The sequence below is a fragment of the Chrysochloris asiatica genome, unplaced genomic scaffold (genome assembly GCF_000296735.1).
Source record: "Chrysochloris asiatica unplaced genomic scaffold, ChrAsi1.0 scaffold00036, whole genome shotgun sequence".
NCBI lineage: Eukaryota > Metazoa > Chordata > Mammalia > Afrosoricida > Chrysochloridae > Chrysochloris > Chrysochloris asiatica.
The window spans coordinates 2,561,366-2,584,167 of NW_006408554.1; the positions used below are offsets into that span (position 1 = coordinate 2,561,366).

The 22,802-nt window shown below is 38.3% G+C and overlaps 1 protein-coding gene and 1 pseudogene across 2 annotated transcripts in view; one reads left to right on the forward strand and one right to left on the reverse strand.

Annotated features, from left to right (window-relative positions):
- STAU2 (staufen double-stranded RNA binding protein 2) overlaps window positions 1-22,802 on the forward strand; it is a 473,318-nt gene that overhangs the window by 332,341 nt on the left and 118,175 nt on the right. The gene's annotated exons all lie outside the window — the stretch shown is intronic.
- LOC102814791 lies at window positions 13,452-14,341 on the reverse strand (annotated as a pseudogene).

A 22,802-nucleotide genomic window follows, 5' to 3' on the forward strand; every position in this document is an offset into this window, starting at 1 on the left:
GAACCTGGTGATATGGATTGTATTATCCCATGTATTCGTTAATTGTAATAAAGATTAGTAGGACAGGGATTGTTAAGTGTAATTGCTCTCTCAAAGATTAATGCTGATATGCATAATGGTTAGAGGAAAGGTTAAATTAAATATCATCTCTATGCTGATGGCACCCAAATGTATGGAACTCGTGATTTTCCGCTTCCCCTACCAAATTTACCTTTCTCCTCCCCTGTCTTTTCCTTTCCTCCTGGTAATGGAAACGTTTAAACTAGTGTTGGCACCACCATCCTTCCTGTTGCTCAGGCCGAGCACCTTGGAACCATCCTTGACTTAGCTCTCTTCCCATGCTCCATCCAGTCCCCGAATTTTCTTCCTCTAAGTACAACACCTCCAACATTGCCACACTAGTCTAAATTGCCAACTTTTAAAACCCAGATCATTCCAGTTACCTTATAAACTGGTTCTTTTTCTATTTTATTTCTACTATAGAGTATCTTCCACACAGTAGCAGAAATGATAACATTCATCAGAACACATTGTACGACTGCTCAAAACCTTCCAATGACTTTAGATTATAATAGCGAACATTTTTGTTACAGCATGCAATATTGTCTGTGATTTGGCTCCTGGCTGCCTCTCCCATTTCAATTCCTACCACTATTCTGTTCACTGTGTGCCCTGTGCCAGTTGCATTATGGTTGGTGAGAAAAATGAGACTAAATAGGCTACACACTGATCCCATTTATAACATTTGGAAAAGCAAAAAGGCTTAAGGATTAATAATAGATCAAGGCTTGTGTTTGGAGGAAGGCATTCACTACAACAGGAATGTGGAAATTTTAGAGGGGAGAGATGGAAAAAGATCCTGATTGTGATCCTGGTGACATGGTGTATGCATTTATTAAACTCAGAGCTGTACACTAAAAAGGGTAAGTTTTTACTGAATGTGGATTATAGCTCAATAAACTTAAAAATCAAAAGTCAGATTCATTTGTTTATTGGTTACTCAGATGCAACATTGAGCCCCAAGGAAAAGTAAAAGATGCCATCTCTTTCCTCTGTACTGTCTACTGGAACCACCGTGGAATGCACTACATTTTGCTTACAGCCTGGTTTAGAGTACCCGTGAGTGCCAACAGTTAGATAAGGCCTGTTTCAGACTTCCTAGAGTAATTATTACTTCCCAAAAATGGTCTAAGGTTCTGTAGGCTAGAAACGCCCATTCCTACAGATGCTGAAAGAAGACAGGGCCCTTCATCAGAACCAACAAAAAAAGAAAGCCTTCCCCTAGAGCAGGCATTCTGAATTTGAACTTCTAATCTCCTACTAAACTCGGGTCAACAGTTCAAAACTACCAGCTGTTCCATGGGAGAAAGAAGAGGCTTTCTGCTTCCATAAAGATTTACAGCCTCAAAAGCCCTATACAGGGTCACTTATGAGTCAGTCAGAACTGACTCCATTGCACATCACCAACCACCAATCTCCTAAACTGTGAGAGAATAAATTACTGTTTCTTAAAGCCATTCACTTGTACTTCTATTATAGCAGCACTAGAATAACTAAGACAGAATTTGGTACCAGGAGTGGGGTGCTGCTCTAGCAGATACCAAAAATGTGAAAACAGTTTTAGAATCGGATACTGAGCTGAGGCTGGAAGAGTACTAAGAAGCCTAATAGTAGAAATCCAGATTGCCCATTAGAGACTTTTAGTGGAATTATGGATGTCAACGGCAATTCTGATGAGGGCTCAGAAGGAGCTCTCCATGGAGAGCTGTAAACCAGAGATGGCAGAGTTCCTGGGAAGCTATAGCAGCAGAACCAGGAGAACGACATCAGATGATAAAGGAGTCAACCCACAGTGAGAGAGCTGAGCTGCCTTGTGCAGGAAACTTTGTGGCAGAGTGAGGTGCCTCTGGGAATTTGCTGGTAGAGTTAGGCTCTCTTATCCACAGAGCTAGAGAGCTGAACATCTTCAGGCCAAGGCTAAGGTGGAGTTTGATGCCTCGGAACATTTATCAGTAGAGCTAAAGAGCTTTGTAACACTTCCTTGAGCAGAGCAGAGACTAGGCTTGATCTCTTCTAGATATTGAGGATAGGAAACAGAAGCTTAAGAGACAAGGAGAATGGGAAGAAGAGCTGCTTCATTCTCGAAAGGTAGGGCCATGATCTCTGGGCTCTCAAAAGGTGGAACCGTGATCTCTGGGGTTGCTAAGGGTGGGGCCACAATGTACTAAGTTTCAAGAAGTCAGATATTCAACACTTCATTTCCAGAGTGTGGGGATACCATTAAGATTGATTCTCTGCCCCAAACGGAGGGCATGGGGCTGCCATGCCACAGTGGGTTGAAGGGGTGGAGTTACCACTCACATGGACTAGGAGAATGGGGCTTGCCAAAGCTGAGGGCGCAGAGTTACCTTTCCTGTGTGCCTTGGAAGGCAGAGCTGAAGCCCAGGATTGAGGGGGCTCTACCCAGAATCCAGAGTGCATGGCCAACACCCAGAGTCTAGAAGGCAGGGCCATTGCCTAGATGGTCTCAGAGATCAGAGGATTCTTTTTGAGAATTGAGAGCTAATGTAAATTGTTCTACTGGAGTTTTAACTTGCTTAGTCCCCATTATCCCTACTTTCCCTCCAATTGGTCCCATTTGTAATGGAAATATCCACCTTTTGCCTGTCCCACCATTGTATTTGGAAGCAGATAATTTGTATTCTAGATTCACAAATGAAGAGAAATTTTGTTCCAAGTTGGAACAAAATTTGGAGATAATATAATAGAGTTAGTATGTATTTGGTTGTACACATGTTAACTGGATCATATTAGGTGCAAGTATGAATTTGTCATTGTCTTGATTCAGAAATGATGTATGGTTTAAGGAGATATGTGCTGGTGCCAAATTGACAAGAGATGGCCTGTGATAGTTAAGGTTTTGTGTCAACTTGACTGGACGTGGATTCTCAGTGGCTTGGCAGTTAAGATGTAATAATTCCCCATGATGAGGTCTAAGATAATGTAACCATCTTCCCCATGATGTGATCTGATGCAATCAGCCCTGACCTGACATAATTATGCTATATGTTGAAGGTTCTTATTTCTAGAATGTTAATGAGACCAGAACAATCTGCAGAATTAGGTTGTATCCTGACTCAATTTCTTTTGAGATATAAAAGAGATTCAACAGGCAACCAAAGCTCAAAGGGAACTACTACAACTAAGAAAGAAGAGCAGGGAGTGGAGCATGTTGTTTTGTTATTTTTACCTGGGGTCCCTGCATTGTGAAGCTCCTAGATCCAGTGGAAGACTGATGCCAAGATTCATGGATATCTCTAAGGAATGTTGGACCTACAGGTGCTGAAAGGAAACAAGGACCTTTCTTCAGAGCCAACAAAGAGGGAAAGGTTTCCTCTACAGCTAGCACTTGGATTTTGGACTTCTAGCCTCCAAAACTGTGAGGGAATAAATTTGTTTGTTAAGGCATCTACTAGTGGTATTTCTTTTACAAGAGCACCAAGTAACTAAAGACAACCCCCAAGGAAAAAGGGAAGATGAATCCGCTTTGTACTCTATATTGGAAGCACCTTGTTGTTAGGTGCCATTGAATTGGTACCAACTCATAGCGATCCTATGCACAATGAAACAAAACACTGCCCGGTCCTGAGCAAACCTCACAATTGTTGCCACACTTGAGTCCATTGATGCTGCCATTTTGCCAGTCCATCCCACTGGAGGTCTTCCTCTTTTTCTCTGATCTTCCACCTTACCAAACATGAAAGCCTTCTCCAGCAACTGGTCCCTCCTGACAGTAGTCCAAAGTATGAGAGACAAAGTCTGGCCATCCTGGCCTTCAAGGAGCACTCTGGCTGTACTTCTTTCAACACAGATTTATTTATTCTTTCGGCAGCCCATGGCACTTTCAATATTCCCCTCCAACCCCATAACTCAAATGCATCAGTTCTTCTATGGTATTCCGTATTCACTGTCCAACTTTCACATGCATTATTAAAAATACCATGGCCTGGGTCAGGCATACCTTAGTCCTCAAATTGACATCTTTGCTATTCAACACTTTAAAAAGGTCTTGTGCAGAATATTTGCCTAGTGCAGTACGTCATTTGATGTCTGGCTGCTGCTTCCATGAATGTTGATGGTTGATCCAAGAAGAATGAACTCCTTGACAACTTCAATCTTTTCAATGTTGCTTATTGGTCCAGTGGTGAGGATTTCTGTTTTCTTTACATTGAGATGCAATCCATACCAAAGGCTGTGGTCTTTGATCTTCATCAGTAAGTATTTTAAGTTCTCTTCACTTTCAGCAAGTAAGGTTGTATCATCTGCATATAGCAATCCTGATGCCACATTTTTCTTCATAGAACCCAGCTTCTCGGGTGATTTTCTCAGCATACAGGTTGAATAAGTATGGTGAAAGAATACAACCCTGTTGCACACCTTTCCTAATTTTAAACCATTCAGTGTTCATGTTCTGTTCAAACAACTGCCTCTTGGTCTATGTGCAGGTTCCTCATGAGCACAATTAAGTGTTCTGGAATACTCACTTCACAATGTTGTCCATAGTTGTCATGATCCACATAATCGAAGGCCTTTGTGTAGTCAATAAATCACAGGTAAACATCTCTCTGGTATTCTGTGCTTTCAGCCAAGCTCTATTGGACATCAGCAATGATATCCCTCATTCCACGTCCTCTACTGAATCCGGCTTGAGCCTCTGGAAGTTCTCTGTCAATGTATGCTTGCAGCCTTTTCTGTATTACCTGTAGTAAAACTTTACTCGCATGGAATATCAAAGAGATTGTCTGATGATTTCCACATTCTGTTGGGTCACCTCTCTTAGGAATAGGTACAAATACAGATCTTTTCCAATCAGTTAGCCAGATAGTTGTCCTCCAAATTTCTTGGCATAGATGAGTGAGTGCCTCCAGTGCCACCTCATTTTGTTGAAAGATTTCAATTTGTATCCCATCAATTCCTGGTGCCTTGTTCTTTGCCAATTCCTTCAATGCATCTTGGACTACTTCCTTCAGGATTATTGGCTCTTGATCATATGCTACCTCTTGCAATGGTTGAACATTGACCATTTCCTTTTGATACAGTGACTATGTATTCCTTCCATCTACTTTTTTTTTTTTTAATGTTTTGTGAATAATGAGATAGTTTACATAGGAGAACATTAGTTTTACATTCATCCTATCATATATTGTTTCATTGCCATGGTTACAATCCCCTCCATACATCATCAACCAACCAAAGGGTATACAGTACAAGCCTGCACCCTGGTCATCAGCACACAACTCCTTTCCCTCTCTGGATCTAAAGTCTCCAGCTACTCCATCTTTCCATGTCATCATCTCTGCCTCCGTCTCTGGTGTCACTGCTTCTCTGGGTAGGTTCCCAATCTCTGTTCTTCTCCATTGCCTTCCATCTACTTTTTATGCTTTGTGCATCATTCAATAATTTGCCCAGAGAATCCTACAATAACGAAAGTTGAGACTTGAATTTTTCCTTCAGTTCCCTCAGCTTGAGTAATGCTGAGCATGTTCTTGCCTTTTGGTCTTCTAACACCAGATCTTTGTGCATTTCATTGTAATATTTGACCTTGTCTTCTCAAGCTGACCTTTGATATTTTCTGTTCAGATCTTGTACTTCCTCATTTATTCCGTATTCTTTAATATCTCTATGTTGGAGATAAGTTTCAGAGTCTCTTCTGCATCCATTTTGATCTCTTCCTTCTTTCTTGTCTTTTAAATGACTTTTTGCTTTCTTCCTGTATGAAGAAAGCACCTTAGAATGCACTAAATTTAACTCATAGGCTGGTTTAGAGTACCTGTAACTGCCAACAGTTAGCTAAGGTCTGTTTCAGACTTTCTAGAATAATGTTACTCTCCAAAACGTGGTCTAAGTGTCTCTAGACTAAGGATTCCCATTCAGGAAGTACAATTTCTTAGCTAGACTGTAGACAGTCAGTCAGGTTGGTGTTGCCTGGAGGTTCTGATGGTGGATGAGTTAGAATTCTGCATGTGTTTGCCTTATTCATTACCACAAAGGCTTGTGATGTAAATTCTTTTGAGTCTAGAACATTCTGTTGTCCAGAATAAAAACAAGAGTTTATAACTAATTTCTTCAGCAAATATGTTGACTATAAACAAGTATGTGGCAGGTACTGCAGTAGATGAATGATAACTAATCATTTCAGTACTCAGTGAGCCAATAATCTTGTGAAATTTAAAAATTGTATGTCATATGGTGACTTTAATGAAGAATTGTCATCCTTATTTACTGAGTAAAAACTCACTTTTTTTTTTTTTTAAGATCGAACTAGCTTTGTACATTTCAGCATTAGCCTATTTGGAAATTAAATTCCTATTTTATAAAAGTGGCATCTGTAGTAGTACTACAAAACTGTTTTGGAATTTTCTAACTTAGTATAACTTACCAGATATTTTGTATGCTTTCCATTGACACTCATGCTACATCTTCTGTCATCATTTTTAGCTGTAACTAAGTTCTGCTTCCTCTCCATGTCTTTTATTGGACATTGGTCACCTTCTAGTTACAGCCCCTAATCATAAACTTCCTTCCCTGTCTTTATTCAGAAAGTCACCGTATTATGACCATTAGGGACAACTTCTACTTGCCCAACTTCAAACTGGTTCTGTCATGGCTGATGAAACAGGAGCAAATCCAAAGTTCTGCAATTTGGCAGATTCAGTGTGGTACCAATTCATAGCGACCCTGTAAAGGGTTTCCATGGAGTAGCTGGTGCGTTTGAACTGCCAGCCCTGTAGCTCAAACCCACCTTGTGGTCCAGCACTTATCTTATAGTGCCACATCAGGGCTTCCATATATAAAGTTTTATTGGGACACAGCCACACACCTCCATTTACGTATTGTCTATGGCTACTTTCTACACCTGGTGTGGCACTGTAGGATAAGCACTGGACTGTAAAGTTGGCAGTTCAAACTCACCAGCTGCTCCTCAGATACTCTACACAGGATCAGAATGGACTCAACAGCGCTTAACAACAACAACTTTCACACTACTGCAGCAAAGATGAGTAATTATGACAAAGACCATCTGACCTAGAAAGCCTAAAATATTCACTGTCTGCCCATCTCTGGACCAGAAGGACACACTTAAGGTTTTCACCTTTTGAATTTTGTATCAAATGTTACCTTAAACGTAGTCATTCTCATCGGCTAGAATTTTGTCTCTACAGAAAAAGATTGAGTTTCCAAGAAGTATTACCTGTATTATAACACAGTTAAACTTGAGTTTGAATTTTGGATTTATTTATAATGGAAACCAGTTTTATTCCCTAAAGGATACTCTGTCTTTATCAATATTCATCAGAGCATTGAAAAAAAAAATTCGTCTGTAGCAAAGGTTACTTTTGTCTCCTTGTTCTGAGACCTCATTTAGATACACTTAATAGTTGGACTATTTTAGTTATTTATTTGTTAGTAGTAGGGAATATTCTGTTGTTTCCACAGTGATCTTTCATTTCAGATGTAGAAGCAGTTCCCAGAACCAGCGGTGAGTTAAAGGGGAAGGTAGCGGGAAGACTGAAAATTATGTATTCTATAAATGACTCCTTATTTCATTTATGTGTAGCACGGCATGACCACATTTCTAAGAGATTGCATATATTCAGTGATATTATTCACACAAGTGACTTATTAACTTGAGCTATAAAATAATTTTGGACTATATTCAAACCCCACAAATTTACTTATTGCTTTTCTTCCCCCACTTTTTTTCCTGAAATGATGAATAACAGCTATTTTAATTAGCAGAAAGTGTGAACTTTTAGGCTTAAAAATAACCTGATTTTTCCCCAATTATGCTAAAAAAGACTTTTCGAGTGGTTATGTAATCAGTTCCTCAGCTTACCTGTAGCTTAGTGTTTCAAAACAGTCTCTCTTTGAAGATAATTATATGTTCATGATCTTGTAGGAAACAAAGTATAAATAAAATCCATAAGTATTTACTAGATGTTCTCGCTAATAAGTTTTGTTCAGCTTGGGACCTGCATAGTCCATGTTTCAGGACAGCAATTCCTTAAATGTTTTAATTCAGTATCCTAATCCTTAATGTCTCTAAATTAAAAATCTTGAAGTAGGAATTTATTATTCCTACTATTCTGTATGTTTATATATTTGATGTCGATATGAAGATCACTGGGGAAATATTTTTAAGACCTTTGTGAGTTAACAGTACATATTAATGAACCATAACAAAATACATTATTAAAACAATAAATACCATATGTATATAATTGGCTAAATGGATGTGAAAGTTATAGTGGAAAACTGCTGCCTATATAGACTTTTTTTAAATGATGATCAATGGAATATAGTTCCCTAGGCCACAGGTTTGGGAACGTTATTGCTCACTGGAGGACCCTTTTACAGCCAACAGAGTATTACCTTCCTTGTAAACTCAAATTATGGTGTTGTGTATGATTTATTGCACTATTTAAAACTGAAAAACTGTAACCTTCTCTCTCTTAGCAATATACCTTCAATTAAGTCATGCTTCTCCTCATTTCCAAAATTCCTTTTTAGAGAAATCAATTACTGGTTATTTTTCAGCCTTTTCTAATTTATTCTTTCATTGCTAATAGTTATTTGGCCTGCTCTTTTTGTTTCTAAATTGGCAACTACTGCATTGACAGAACAGATATGTTAAAAATAGCTTTTAGTTATGTGACTTCTCCTTTGCTTGCTCTGATGGGAAGAATCTGAAGGCCTTTTTAAATCCCCAAATTTTTAACATATGTGAAATGAAATAACAAGGGTGTGGTTGGTACTGATAAAAATGTCTTTTGTTGCCATTCCTAATGGTATGTGATGTGCTAACAGCAAACCTAGGTCAGGATCACTACTGCTTTGTAAGAAGTATCACTATGTGACCAGTACCCACACTTAGGATTTTCTCACTGGGAAGGAATGATGAGTTTGGTAGGCTTCCTACCTAGTTTGCCTTCCCTCACCTGCTAAAGGTGGTCAGGACATCTCATAGATTCCTGCCGTGTTGTTGTTGCTAAGTGCCTATGAGTTGGTTCCAACTCATAGTGATCCTGTATAAGGTTTCCAAGGAGCAGCTGCTGTGTTTGAACTATTGACCTTGTGGTTAGCAATCCAGTACTTTTCCTGCTGTGTTGCTGTTAAGTGCTGTCAAGTTAGTTCCAACTTATAGCTTCCTTGTGTGGGGTTTCTGAGGAGTGATTGGTGGGTTTGAACTGCCGACCTTGGGGTTAGCAGTCCAGTGCTTATCCAATAGTGCCACACACACTAGGACTTCAGGTTGCTGCTATAGTAGCAAGCAAATTTTTGGCTTGAGGGGAAGGTGCCTATCAGAATGTCCTTGTTGCTGATACATTTCTGCTTCTTAGGCTGTTTACTGGGCTCCTTCCTTAGAACTTCCTTATCTTCTGCTTGACTGGTCTTACCTTCTTCACTTTGACCTCTGATTCCTGCGTACTTGTCTAGAGCTTGCACTATTGCTTGCTCTTGACTGTGTGCTGCTTTTGTGCTGTCTGATCTTGTCGTGTTTAACTGGCCCTTGAGACTAACTTATAAGGACTTATGGCGAGACTTAGTCTCTCATACTTTGGACATGACCAGACCGTGGAGAAGGACATCATGCTTGGTAAAGTAAAGCATCAGTGAAAAAGAGGACGACCTCCAGAGACAGCAGCTGTGGGCTCAAACGTAACAACAATTGTGAGGATGGCACAGGGTCAAGCAGTATTCCATTGGGCAGAAGGTTTCTATGAGTTGGAACCAACTCGATGGCACCTAAAAATAACAACAACCATCATGACTTCATGCTTGGGAACTTCCCCATGATCTAGGAAACTATGGGTCATTGCTGACCCAACAGATCTTATTTTGTTATCTGATCTTATTGGTTGGTGCCCATAGCACACTAGTTATTAAATAATTTGGCATCTCCCCTGCTTTCATAAATATATGTGAGAGTTAAGCTCTCAAAGAAGACTTAGTATGTAGTCTGTTAATGACTGGCTCAATCAGCAATACCAAAATGACAACAAAAAAGTAATATTGCTTTAAAGATTTTTAATTTTTGCCATATAAAATAGGAAGTATTTCAGTTTATTTATTCAACAGTGATGCAGTAAGCAGAAACAATTATGTCCACTCTGAACAAAATACTAAAGAGTAACTAAATAAAAGCTTTCACAGTGAGTGTAATTAAGAGATGGAGAAACAATACTATTTTCAACAAAACAAAACTAATTTCTATATATAGAAAATAGTTGTTGAGGACCAATTGCAAGGCAACATGATTTAATGTCTGAAAGATTCGTGTTTTTAAAAAAATCTGTACACATTTTTATGCATAGTTAAGTGCTGCACAGTATAGCCAAGCAAGGGCAGAAGAATTCACCTGATCAAACTTTTTTTAGGTGTTGATAGATCAAAAATTAAAAGACAAATTTTACAGACATGCCTTATAAGAGAAACAATATGAAAAATGCTGGAAACATGGAAATTGGCAAAGAAATATATGGAGGAAGAGAAAATCAACTTGGTGAGAGCTCCAGGGATGAATGATGTTGTATGAGATCAAGGGGCAGTTGAATACATCTGAGAATGCTAGGCCGAGCTATATAAATGTTATGCTCTTTGCAGCAAAAGTGATCCTTCATACTGTAGTAAGAAGTATGATTATGCTAGTGTCTGTAAGATCAATTTGGCAACCGGGTGTAGAACTGATTTTGGTGGAGAGAAAGCCTTCTGTCATAGTAATTCAGGAATGGGTACTGGTCCCTTTGATTGGTATGGCTCTGAGAATGGCAAGGCAAACAGTTTCTCTGTCAGAGACATTTCAGAGAATAAATCTGCAGATCTTAGTAAACACTTGAGTGGAGCAGAAAGAAAAAAAAAAGCAATTAAAATAGTATAAAAGGCAAGTTATCGGTATGGCAGAGTGATAGGTGGGCAAGAAATACAACAGTACAACTAGACAAAATTGTCAAAAACAGCAATTTCAGGACTCTGGAAAGTCACTAAAGGTAGTCAATGAATTGAAAAGTATTTATTTATAGAAAAGCTACTGAACTTCAGGTAAGAAAAATAATAGTCTGTAGTGTTCTGGCTGTCAGCTTAGTAGTTCTGTGGTTTTGTTAGGTACCGTTGAGTTGGTTCTGACCTGTAGCAACCCTATATAAGGTTTCTAGGGAGCAGCTGATTGGTTTGAACTGCCAACCTTGTGGTTTGCAGTCCGGTGCTTATCCAACAGCACCACACCAGGAGTCCCAATAGTTATGTAAGGAGAAGGAAAACTATGAAAAAAACAGCAGTTTCCTTGATTTAAAGTAGCTTGTGAAATGCCCTATGCTAGAGGCATTTTGAATAATGAACATCTCAGGGGCAAGTAAACAGGAAAGGCTCAGTAAATCAGAGGACAGTCATCTGGTAGTGTAGTGGTTGCAAAGCGGGCTGCGAACCTCAGGGTCAGCAGTTTGAAACTACCAGCTGTTTCGCAGGAGAAAGATAAGGTCGCTATGAGTTGGAACCAACTCCACAGCACATTAACAACAACAACAGTTGTCATTGGGACCAACCAGTGGGCCAGCAGACTAACCAGAATTTAGCAAGGGGGGGGGTGTTTGGGAAATGATTTAAAAATTGTTGTTAGGTGCCATCAAGTTGGTTCCAACTCATAGTGACCTTATTATGCACAACAGAACCAAGCACTGCCCAGTCCTGCGCCATCTCACAATTGTTATACTTGAGCCCATTGCTGTTACCTTTGTGCCGTTCCATCTCCTTGATTTAGTGTCTGAAATGTTTGGGTTTTTCTAAAAACCTATACATGTGTTTATGAATATTTAAGGACGCTGGAGTATACAATGAGCATTGGTCTTCCTCTTTTTCAGTGCCGCTCCACTTTACCAAGCATTATATTCTTCTCCAGGGATTGGTCCCTCCTGATAATATGTCCAAAGTATGAGAGATGAAGTCTGGCCATTCTGACTTCTAAGGAACTTCTTCCACCACAGATTTGTTTATTCTTCAGTCAGTCTGTACTTTTAACATTCTTCGCCAACACCATAACTTAAATGTACCAATTCTTCTGTGTTCTTCCCTATTCATTGTCCAACATTCGCCTAATTATGAGTCTTGAAAATACCATATCTTGGGTCAAGCACACCTTAGTCCTCAGACTGACATCTTTGCTCTTGAACACTTTAAAGAGATCTTGTGCAGCAGATTTGCCTAATGGAATAGCTTTTTGATTTCTTGACTGGTGCTTCACGAGTGTTGATAGTGGATCCAAGCAAAATGAAATCTTTGACAGCTTCAATATTTTCTCCATTTATATGGGTGTATTTACATTGAGATGGAACCCATACCGAAGGCTGTAGTCTTTGATCTTCATCATTAAGTATTTTAAGTCCTCTTCCCTTTCAGCAAGCAAGATTGTATATCTGCACATTGCAGGTTGTTAATCATTCTTCTAATCTTGATGGCAATGTTCTTCATATAATCCAGCTTCTTGGATTCTTTTCTCAGCATACAGATTGAATAAGAATGGTGAAAAATACAACCCTGTCATTCATGTTTCTTGATTTTTAGTCGCTCAGTATCCCCTTGTTTTGTCCTAATAGCTGCCTCTTGGTCTATGTACAGGTTTCTCATGAGCACAATTAAGTGTTATGGAAAACCCATTCTCTGTAATGCTGTCCAAAATTTGTCATGATTCAAACTTTGCATAGTTAATAAATCACAGGCATACACCTTTCTGATATTGTCTGCTTTCAGCTAAGATCTGTCTGACATCAGCAATGATACCCCTCGTTCCACGTCTATCTCTGAATCCGACTTGAACCTCTGGCAGCTCCCTGTCAGTGTACTGTTGCAGCTGGCTGTGAATTAGCAAAATTTTACTTGTGTATGGTATTAATGATATGGTCCAATGATATCTGCATTTCACTGGGCCACTTCTCCTTGAAGTGCGCACAGATATGGATCTCTTCCAATCAGTTGGCCAGATAGCTCTCTTCCAAATTTCTTGGCATAGATGAATGAGTGCCTTCAGTGCTGCATCAGTTTGTTGAAAGATTTTAATTAGTGTTCCATCAGTTCCTGAACCCTTGTTTTTTGCCAGTGTCCTCAGTGTTCTTTGAACTTCCTAATACCATTGGTTCTTGATCATATGCTACCTCTTGATATGTTTGAACATCAGCCATTCCTTTTTGGTACAGTGACTCTGTATAATTCTTCCATATTCTTGTTTTGTTTTTAACTTCAAGTTGTTTATAGTAAGATAATTTACAAATATCTTGCTGTCTTTTTAAGAATCTGAACAACAGAACAGCAAAATCTTCTGACAAGCACTGCAGTTAAGCACAACAAAATCAGGTGCCTTAACTTCTCTTCTTCACCGCTTGTTTGAAGATGACACTTGATTTTCATTCATCAAGAGCAGCAGCACCAGAGATGATTTCAATCAATTCTTTTGTAATGACAGCTTGGTGGGTGCGGTTGAATGTCTGTCTGTTTGTCAGTCATCTCAGAAGCCTTCTTGCTAGCATTGCCCATGGCTGTCACCTTGCCACTTTGCTCACTAATGGTGGACTCCTATAAAGATGATGTTTGCCAGATTGCATTCTTTGTAATTTTGTGGCACATCAGCATCAATATCATCAGAGACACTCATGTTCTCAGCACTTGCAGTGATATTCAGGGAAAACAGTAGCTTTTCCTCTGTCTTATAGGAGATGACTGACCTGAATCTATTAAAGATGATAGATCCTTCATCAAAGTCATATCCAAAATTTAGTAATTTAAGGGCAGTAACAAATGCATCTCCAAAAGTAGGTGGTTTCTTTCCCACTTCTTTGAATGTCACCAGAAACTGGTCAGCATGAGTCCTATAAAGTATGTTCCTGAGTTTATTGTCAATTCCAACAAGCAGAACTTCTTTTCTAGCTGCTGTGAGCATGGCCTTCTCACTTTTCTTCTTTTTAGCAAATGAGGAATGAATAGCACTACAAAGCCTTCAATCTGAGGATACACCAATAATGAAGTGTTTCTTCTTGCCTTTAGGTGTCTTACTTCCAGCTTTCTCATAGAGAGCCAGAGATCCTACACCATACACTTGATCCAGTTTCTGCTCCCTCTCAGTTTGGGCATATTTTGTTGCTGCTACCATTTTCATAGACTTGGTAATTCTCTAGATGTTTCTGATTGACTTTAGTCATCTGTTAATATCTTTCAAAGTTGCCATATTTTGAACTTTGGTTCACTGCGGCTGCAGAACCCACCCACAGACCCCAGTGAGGCTTGCCCGAGAGAACATGATGGTACCGGCCTTACTGAAAGTCAGTCAGACCTATTTCTTCCATATTCTTTTGATGTCTTCTGCATCATTCAATATTTTGCCCATACAATCCTTCAGTATTGCAAGTCAAGGCTTGAATTTTTTCTTCAGTTCTTTTAGGTTGAGAAATGCTGAATGTGTACTTCCTGATTGGTTTTCTAACTCCAGGCCTTTGCACATTTCATTTTAATACTTGACTTTGTCTTCTCTGTCTGCCCTTTGAAATTTTCTGTTCAGCCCTTTTACTTCCTCATTTCTGCCATTTACTTTAGCATCTCTATGCTAGAGACCAAGTTTTAGAGTCTCTTTTGAGCCCCATTTTGATATTTTTCTTCATTCTTATCTTCTTAATGACCTTTTGCTTTCTTCCTGTATGATGTTCTTGATATCATCCCACAGCTCTTCTGGTCTTCAGTCATTAGTGTCTAACACATAAAATCTGTTCCTGAGATGATCTATAAATTGAGGCAGGATATATTCATGGTCATATTATGACTCTTGTGGATTTGTTTTAATTTACTTCAGCTTTATCTTGAACTTGTGTATGATTAATTAATAGTCTGTTCCACAGTCTGACCCTGGCCTTGTTTTGACGGATGATGTGGAGCTTTTCCACCATCTCTTCTCACAGATGTAGTCTGTTTGATTTCTTTGCATTCCATCTGGTGAGGCTAATGCGTATACTTGTCTCTTAAGTTGTTTAAACAAAGGTATTTGCAATGCATAAGACATTGGTCTTGCAAAATTCTATCATGCGGTCTTCAGCATTATTTCTATCACCAAGGTCATATTTTCCAAGTACTGATGGGTCTTCTTTGTTTCCAACTTTTGCATTCCCATCACCAATAATTATCAATACATCTTGATTGCCTGTTTGATCAATTTCAGACTGAAGAAAGTGGCAGAATTCTTCAATTTCATCATCATTGTCTTTAGTGGTTGGTGCATAAATTTGAATAATAGTGGTATTAACTGGTTTGCCTTTTAGGCATATGGATATTATCCTATCATAGATAGAATTAACTTCAAGATGGATCTTGAAATGTTCTTTTTCTTGATGAACGTAATACCATTCCTCCTCAATTTGTCATTTCTGGCATAGTAATTGCCAGATTAGAAATGGCCAATACCTACCCACTTCAGCTCACTAATGCCTAAAATATTGATCTCTGTGCATTCCATTTCATTTTTGTCAACTTCCAATTTTCCTAGATTCATGCATCATACATTCCTTGTTTCAATTTTTAATGATTGTTTACAGCTGCTTCTCCTCATTTTAAGTTGTGCCCCATCAGCACATGAAAGTCCCGAAAGCTGTACTCCATTCGTGTCATCACAGTCAACCCTACTTTGAGGAGGCAGCTCTACCCCAGTTGTATTTACCCCAGTCGTATTTTAAGTGCCTTCCAACCTGAGGAGCTCATTTCCCAATATTGTAACTGACAACAGTCCAGTGCTATTCATGATGTTTCAATATTTAATATTCTGGTACTGTATGATAGTGTTCCACTGCTATTTATAAGGTTTTCAGTGGCTAAACATTCAGAAGTAGTCTGCCTCTGCTTCTTCCTTGTCTGTCTTAGTCTGGAAGCTCAGCTGAAACCTGTCCACCTTATCTGACCCTGCCGGTATTTAATATACTGGTGGCATATCTTCCAGCATCACAGTAATGTGCAATCCACACAGTATGACAAACTGACAGATGCTTGATGAATATAACAATAAGAAACCTTAATAAACTTACTACATATTTTTTTATCTAACTATAAATAAGTCTGCCTACACATGCAAAAGAGACCAGTGAGTACGCATGCTATCTGATTGATTGTGAAATACTACACAGATGTAGAGATATGTGAGAAGGTTTGGTAGAAAGGAAAAGCTAGGGAAGATGTGAAAGATGCCTGAACTTTAAATGTGCTCCCTAGCCAGAACGCAGATCAGCTGGCAGAGGTAGAAGCTTTACTGCCTTAGGATTTTTGACCACTCACTGACCAATTATTGGCTGACCACTAAGTGTAGATGCAGGCATAACCCTCAGGAAGCCATATTTCAAAACAAATAAATAAATAATTTAAAAATCGAGCAGACACATGAGCAGCCACATGTGGCATAGATCAATTTCACAAGTTTGGTCCAGGTAAATAAATTAGCAAATAAAAAATCCACATGAACAACAACCCCTGGGGCACAAAATTATAAAACATCAGAGGTTTAAAATATAGTAAATATTTTCAATCAAAATATTTTCAGTTTTCAACCAAAATTATAAGACATGCAAAGAAAGAAAAGGATTACCCATACTCATGAAAGAAAAGCTATCAGTGGAAACTGATGAAGTTGGTCCAGATGTTGGATTCAGAAGACAAAAATTTGAAGCAGCTACAATATATTTAAGGAAGTAAAGGAAATTATGTTTAAAAAATTAAAATATAACAGTGACATTGATTCAAAAATAGGAAATTTTGATAAAGGGATAGAAATTATTTTAAAAGACCAAATAGAAAGTCTGGAGTTAAAAAGTACAATAAATGAAAGAAAATTCACTGGAGGGGTTCAACAATAGTTTTGATTTGAAATGGCAGAAAAAAGAACCTCTGAAATTCATTCAGCATAGATCAAAAGAAATTATCAAGTCTGAACAACAGAGAGGGAAAAAAGATTGAAAAGAACCTCTAAAACTGGAACAGCATCAACCAACATATAACAAGGATTAGACACCATGGTCAAGATGGCTTAACATCTGAAAATCAATCAGTGTATTTCCCTTTTAGCAAAAGAGAAAAGCCACATGGTAATCTCATTAGACACAGAAAATTTGTCAACATCTAACATCTACACTTGAATAAAAACTCTCAACAATCTAGGAATAAGTGGGAACTTTCTTAATTTGATAAAGGGCACCGATGAAAAACCTACAGCTAATATCACACTTAATGGTGAAAGACTGAATGCTTTCCCCCTAAATTGAGACAAGGTAAGATGTCTCCTCTTGCCATTTTTATTCAGCATTGTACTTGAGATTGCAACCAGTGCAAAAAGAAAGAGAAACAAAACTCATGCAGATTAAAAAAAGAAGAAGCAAAGCTATCCTTATTTATAAATGCCATGATATACTATATATAGAAAATCCTAACAAATAAGCACAAATACACACAAGACCCATTACAACTTATAAACAAGTTTAGTAAAGTTGTATAGTAAAGGATAAATATATAAAAATCTATTGTATTTCTATAGACTTAGAAAAAATAATCCAAAAAATGAAATTTAAGATACTTCTACTTAAAATAGTGTCAAGAAAGAATAAATTACTTACATAACCAAAGAAGTGCAACACTTGTACACTTGAAAACTACAAAGCACTGTGGAGAGAAATTAAAGATCTAAATATGAGAGACATTCAATATTCATGGATTGGAAGACACATTATTGTCAACTTGGAAGTTTCCTCCCAAATTAACCTATAGATTCAGTGCAATAATCTCTATCAAAATCCCAGCAGGCTTTTTTGTAGAAATTGACATTCCTAAAATGTATTTGGAAATGTAAGCAGCTCAGAATAACTAATGACTTGTTGTTAAGTGCCCTCAAGTCAGTTCCAACTCATCGCGACCCTGTATAGTGTTTCCAAGGAGTGGCTGGTTGTTTCCAATTGCTGACCTTGTGATTAACAGTCCATTGCATATCCTACAGTGCCATTCCAGGATTCCATATTTCAAAATTTACAATAAAGTTACTGTACTCAGTCAAGTTAGTAACATAAGAAGAGGCAGATAGATCAATGGAACAGAACTAAGAATCCAGAAATAAACGTTTACATTTATGTTTAATCAATTTTCAACATAGATGGCAAGGAAATTCAATTTTCAAAGGATAATTTTTTTCAACAAATAGTACTTGGAAGATTAGGTGTCCATTTGAAAACATGAATTCAGACCTTTACCTCATACCATCTGCAACAATTAGCTCCACATAGATAGTAAACTTATGTGTAGAACCTAAAACTGTAAACCATGTGAAAGAAACGAAGAAATTTTAATGACCTTGGGCTAGACAAATAATTGGATATATATAGCACTAGAACGTCATCCATAAAGGAGGAAATTGGTATATTGTTGTTAAGTGCCATTGAGTCAGTTCCGACCCATAGCAACCCTGTATAGGGTTTCTGAGGAGTGGCTGGTGAGCTTGAACCGCCAACCTTTCAGTTCGAACCAATTTTGCACTCCAGCGCATTAACCCATAGCACCACACCAGGACTCCATTGGTACATTTGTTGTTGTTAAGTGCCATCGAGTCGGGTCCGACCCATAGCGACCCTGTACAGGGTTTCCAAGGGTGTAAATCTTTACAGGAGTAGAAAGCCTCATCTTTCTCCCGCGGAGCGGCTGGTAGTTTCGAACCGCTGACCTTAAGGTTCGCAGCCCGATTCGTAACCACTACGCTACCAGAGTTCCTATTAGCCTTTATCAAAATGTGTAATGTTTGTACTTCCAAAAACACCAGTAAGAAAATGAAAAGACAGGCCACCAAGAACAAGAAAATGTTTACAAATTGCATATCTGCTAATTGACTTGTATTTAGGATATATTTAATAACTCCTATAATTCAATAAGAAGATAACAAGCCAATTAAAAATGAATAAATTATATGAATAAATACTTCCCCAAAGAAAATAGTTGATTACTTCGTAAGTACCTAAGAAGCTTTGGTGGCACTGTAGAATAAGCACTGAGCTGCTAACCACAAAAATTGGCAATTCAAACCCACCAGCAGCTCTGCAGGCAAAGCTGAGGCTTTCTGTTCCCAGAAAGATTTACAACCTTGGAAACCCTACACAGAGTAGCTATGAGTCAAAATGGATGGCAGAGGGTGGGAATAACTTTCTGAGATGATGCCATCATCAGCCATCAGGAAAATGTAAAGTGAAACCATGAATTGATGATACTTCACAGCCCCTAAGACGTCTATACTCAAAAAGACACTAGCAAAAGTTGATAAGGACATAAAGAAAGCAAACTGGGACCCTCATGATTTGCTGGTGGGAATGTAAAGTTGTGCAGTCACTTTGGAAAACAGTTTGGCAGTTTGCTAAAAAGTTCAATATAAATTTACCATATGATCCAACATTTCCTCTCTTAGGTATCTATCCAAGATAAATTAACATATGTTTACACAAAGACTTCTATATTAATATTCATAGCAGCATTATGCATAACAACTAAAACCTGAAGACAGTCTAAATGTCCACCAGGTGGTAAACAGATAAAGGAAATGTGCTATGCCTATGCAATGGAATTCATTAACAAAGAACAAACTACTGATACATGTTAAACATAATGGACCTCCAAAAAACACGCTACATGAAAGACATCTGACATATGAGATCACATATTGTATATTTCTATTTATAAGAAATTAAAAAAAAAAAAAGAAAATACCTAGATAATACAAAGCAGGTCAGCAATTGCCTTGGGCTGAGAGTGGGAGTAGGGATTAACTGCAAATAAAGACAGGGGGACTTTTTTAGTGATGGGAATGTCTTAACTTTTAATATTTACTAAAATTATTTTTCACAATGGATGAATTTTTAAAATTCATTTTAAATTTTAAATTTAAAAATTTAAAAATACCTCAATAAAGCTTAAAAAATAGCTTTCTAAACTTTGAAACCTCAGAGACTTAGAGGGTTATAGTGCCTATCATGATAATGGAAATTTTGGTAAGCAGTCATTTATTGGGGTCAGGAATTTCAAGGAACTCTCAAGCAGACTCTCCATGGTGGGGGTGTGTTGTTACAATTTGGACAAGAATAGAGTGACAAAACAGGTTTCGCTACCTATGTGGCTCTAGGTCCAGACGGTCCACATCTCTACTAGTGATCATCTGTCTTGACACTTGGATGTATCACAAGACTAAGGGCTCAGGCTTTGGGTCCTGTCTCAAATTTCCTTTGTTCCTGACCTCAATTCCTGTTCATTATTATTGTTCCACCCTGACTTAATCACCATGTTTCCTATAACCCAGCCCAGTAACATAACTTGACTCTAACATCTTTTTTTATATATATGTATATATATATATATATAAACATTTTATTGTGGTTTGAGTAAAAGTTACAGAGCAAATTCAACAATTTATACACATTTTGTTTGGTGACATTAGTTGCAATTCCCTCAATGAAACAACACTCTTTTCACTTTCTGGGTTCCCTGTCTCCGTTCTCCCGTTTTTTTCCCCCCACACACTTCCTGCCTTTGTTTTGGGGCAAATGCTGCCCTATCTGTCCTGTGTGGTTGATTGTTCTGAGGAACACTTTGTAGGCCTGACTATCAGCCTGGCTGAAATGTAATATCCAGGAGTGGGCTAATTGACCCTAACTTCTTCTGATGGATCTTTTACTTGTTTCATTAAGTTTTACATTAAAAAAAAAAACAAAACAAACCTCTCTTCAGCCATTTTAAACCCTGGACTACACTCTTATTATTGCTATTAGATGCCATCGGGTTGACCCCTATCATAGCAATGCTATGCACAACAAAACAAAACACTCTCTGGTCATGCACCCTTCACTTAATCTTTGCTACGTTTGAGCCATTGTTGTAGCAACTGTGTTAATCCATCTCCTTAAGGGTCTTCCTCTTTTCCACTGATCCCCTACTTTACCAAGCATGGTGTCCTTCTCCAGGGCCTGATCTCTCCTCATGACCTATCCAGTGTACTTGAGACAAAGTCTTGCCATCATCAAAGCTAAGGAGCATTCTGGCTGTACTTCTTCCAACACAGATTTGCTGATTAAGCTCACCACACTTGGTCAAAAGGAAAATCAATTTGATTGTTTCGTAGGATGATGACTTGGATTTTTGACATGGTAATTTCAAGTCCAGGTATGCTATTCCGTAGAAAACAGAAGGTTTGAGACTACAGTAACAATGAGAAAGTAGGTATAAAGGTGTAGACTCTGTCCCCAGGTAAATACAAAAAGATAAGGTTTTTTGCTCCCATGAAGGTTTTCCAGCCTCAGAAACCCTATACAAGACTGATATGAATTAGAATTAACTTGATGGCAGTAAGTTTGGGATTTTTTTTTTTTTTTTAACTATAAGCAGCAGTAACAAATCAAAAACAGCCCTTGTGAGTTCCTACAAGGCAGGAGATGGAGAAAGATTGTTGTTGTTGTTGTTAAGTGCAGTTGAGTTGGTTCCAACTCATTGCAACCCCGTATAGGGTTTCCGAAAGAACTCTGGTAGTGTAGTAGTTACGAATTGGGCAGTTAACCTCAAGGTCGAAACTACCAGCTGTTCAGCAGGAGAAAGGTGACTCTTTCTGCTCCCGTAAAGATTTATAGCCTTGGAAACCCTGTACAGGATCGCTGTGAGTTGGAACTGACTCTGGCACACTACCACCACCACCAATAGGGTTTCTGAGGAGCGAATGGTGGGTTTGAACAGCAAATCTTGTGGTTCGCAGTCCAGTGCTTCTCCACATCAGGACTCCAGAGAAAGATTAGAAGCTAGGAAATTGTCACTTTTATATCCCAAAGAATTACAGATCATAAATATATACAAAAGGTTTAATTTCTCTTGAATTTTCTAGATTAATCACAGTAGTGAAAACTAGCTGCTTGGAAAAGAACCAGTAGACTTGGAACAGACCAACTGGGAGACATAAGGTTCTCAAGAAAATTCTATCGCAAATCACAATATGAAAGACAATCATGTTTGAGCATTTTCTAATAAGCTGATCACTATTCCAGCCGCTCCTTGGAAACTCTATACAGGGTTGCTGTGAGTCGGAACCAACTTGACAGTACTTAACAATAACAATTTTTAGATCTTAAAGGAGACAATCCTTAAGCAAAACACAAAACCTGATGATCAAACTGCCTCTCCCACTAGGTGGCAAAAGTAAGCTGCCAGAGAGAGACCAGCTAGCCGGCCTCTCACCACCTGCTCTGTCACTTCTTCCTAAGTGATGCTGTTTAAACCCATCGCTTTGAAAAATTCAATTACTTTGTACATTGAAAAAATACATAGTCTGCGTAGTACCTAAGGTGTCCTGTAAAGTAGAGGAAGGAAGAGCCCTATATAATTTATGAATGTTTGGGGACATTTAGTATTGCTTTTACATAAAATACTAAAGAGAAAACTGCTGAAGTCCTTCACAGTTTTGTTCTAAGAGTCCGTGGGTAATGCTAACTATTGAAGAAACCTGGGCTAAATTCTCAGCTTCACTTAGAATAAACTCCTGTATCTGGCAGTAGCTGGTGGGGAGCTATCAAAAGTCATTTTAAAACAGTAGGTTACTTTCCCCTTTGGGCTTTCATGGATATAAAATATTTCTGGAGATCTTATTAATTATGTGGCACTTGGAATATGCTTAAAAGTAGCCTGAGACAAAATATCACATTCAAAGTGCATTTATCAAAGATGTTCTT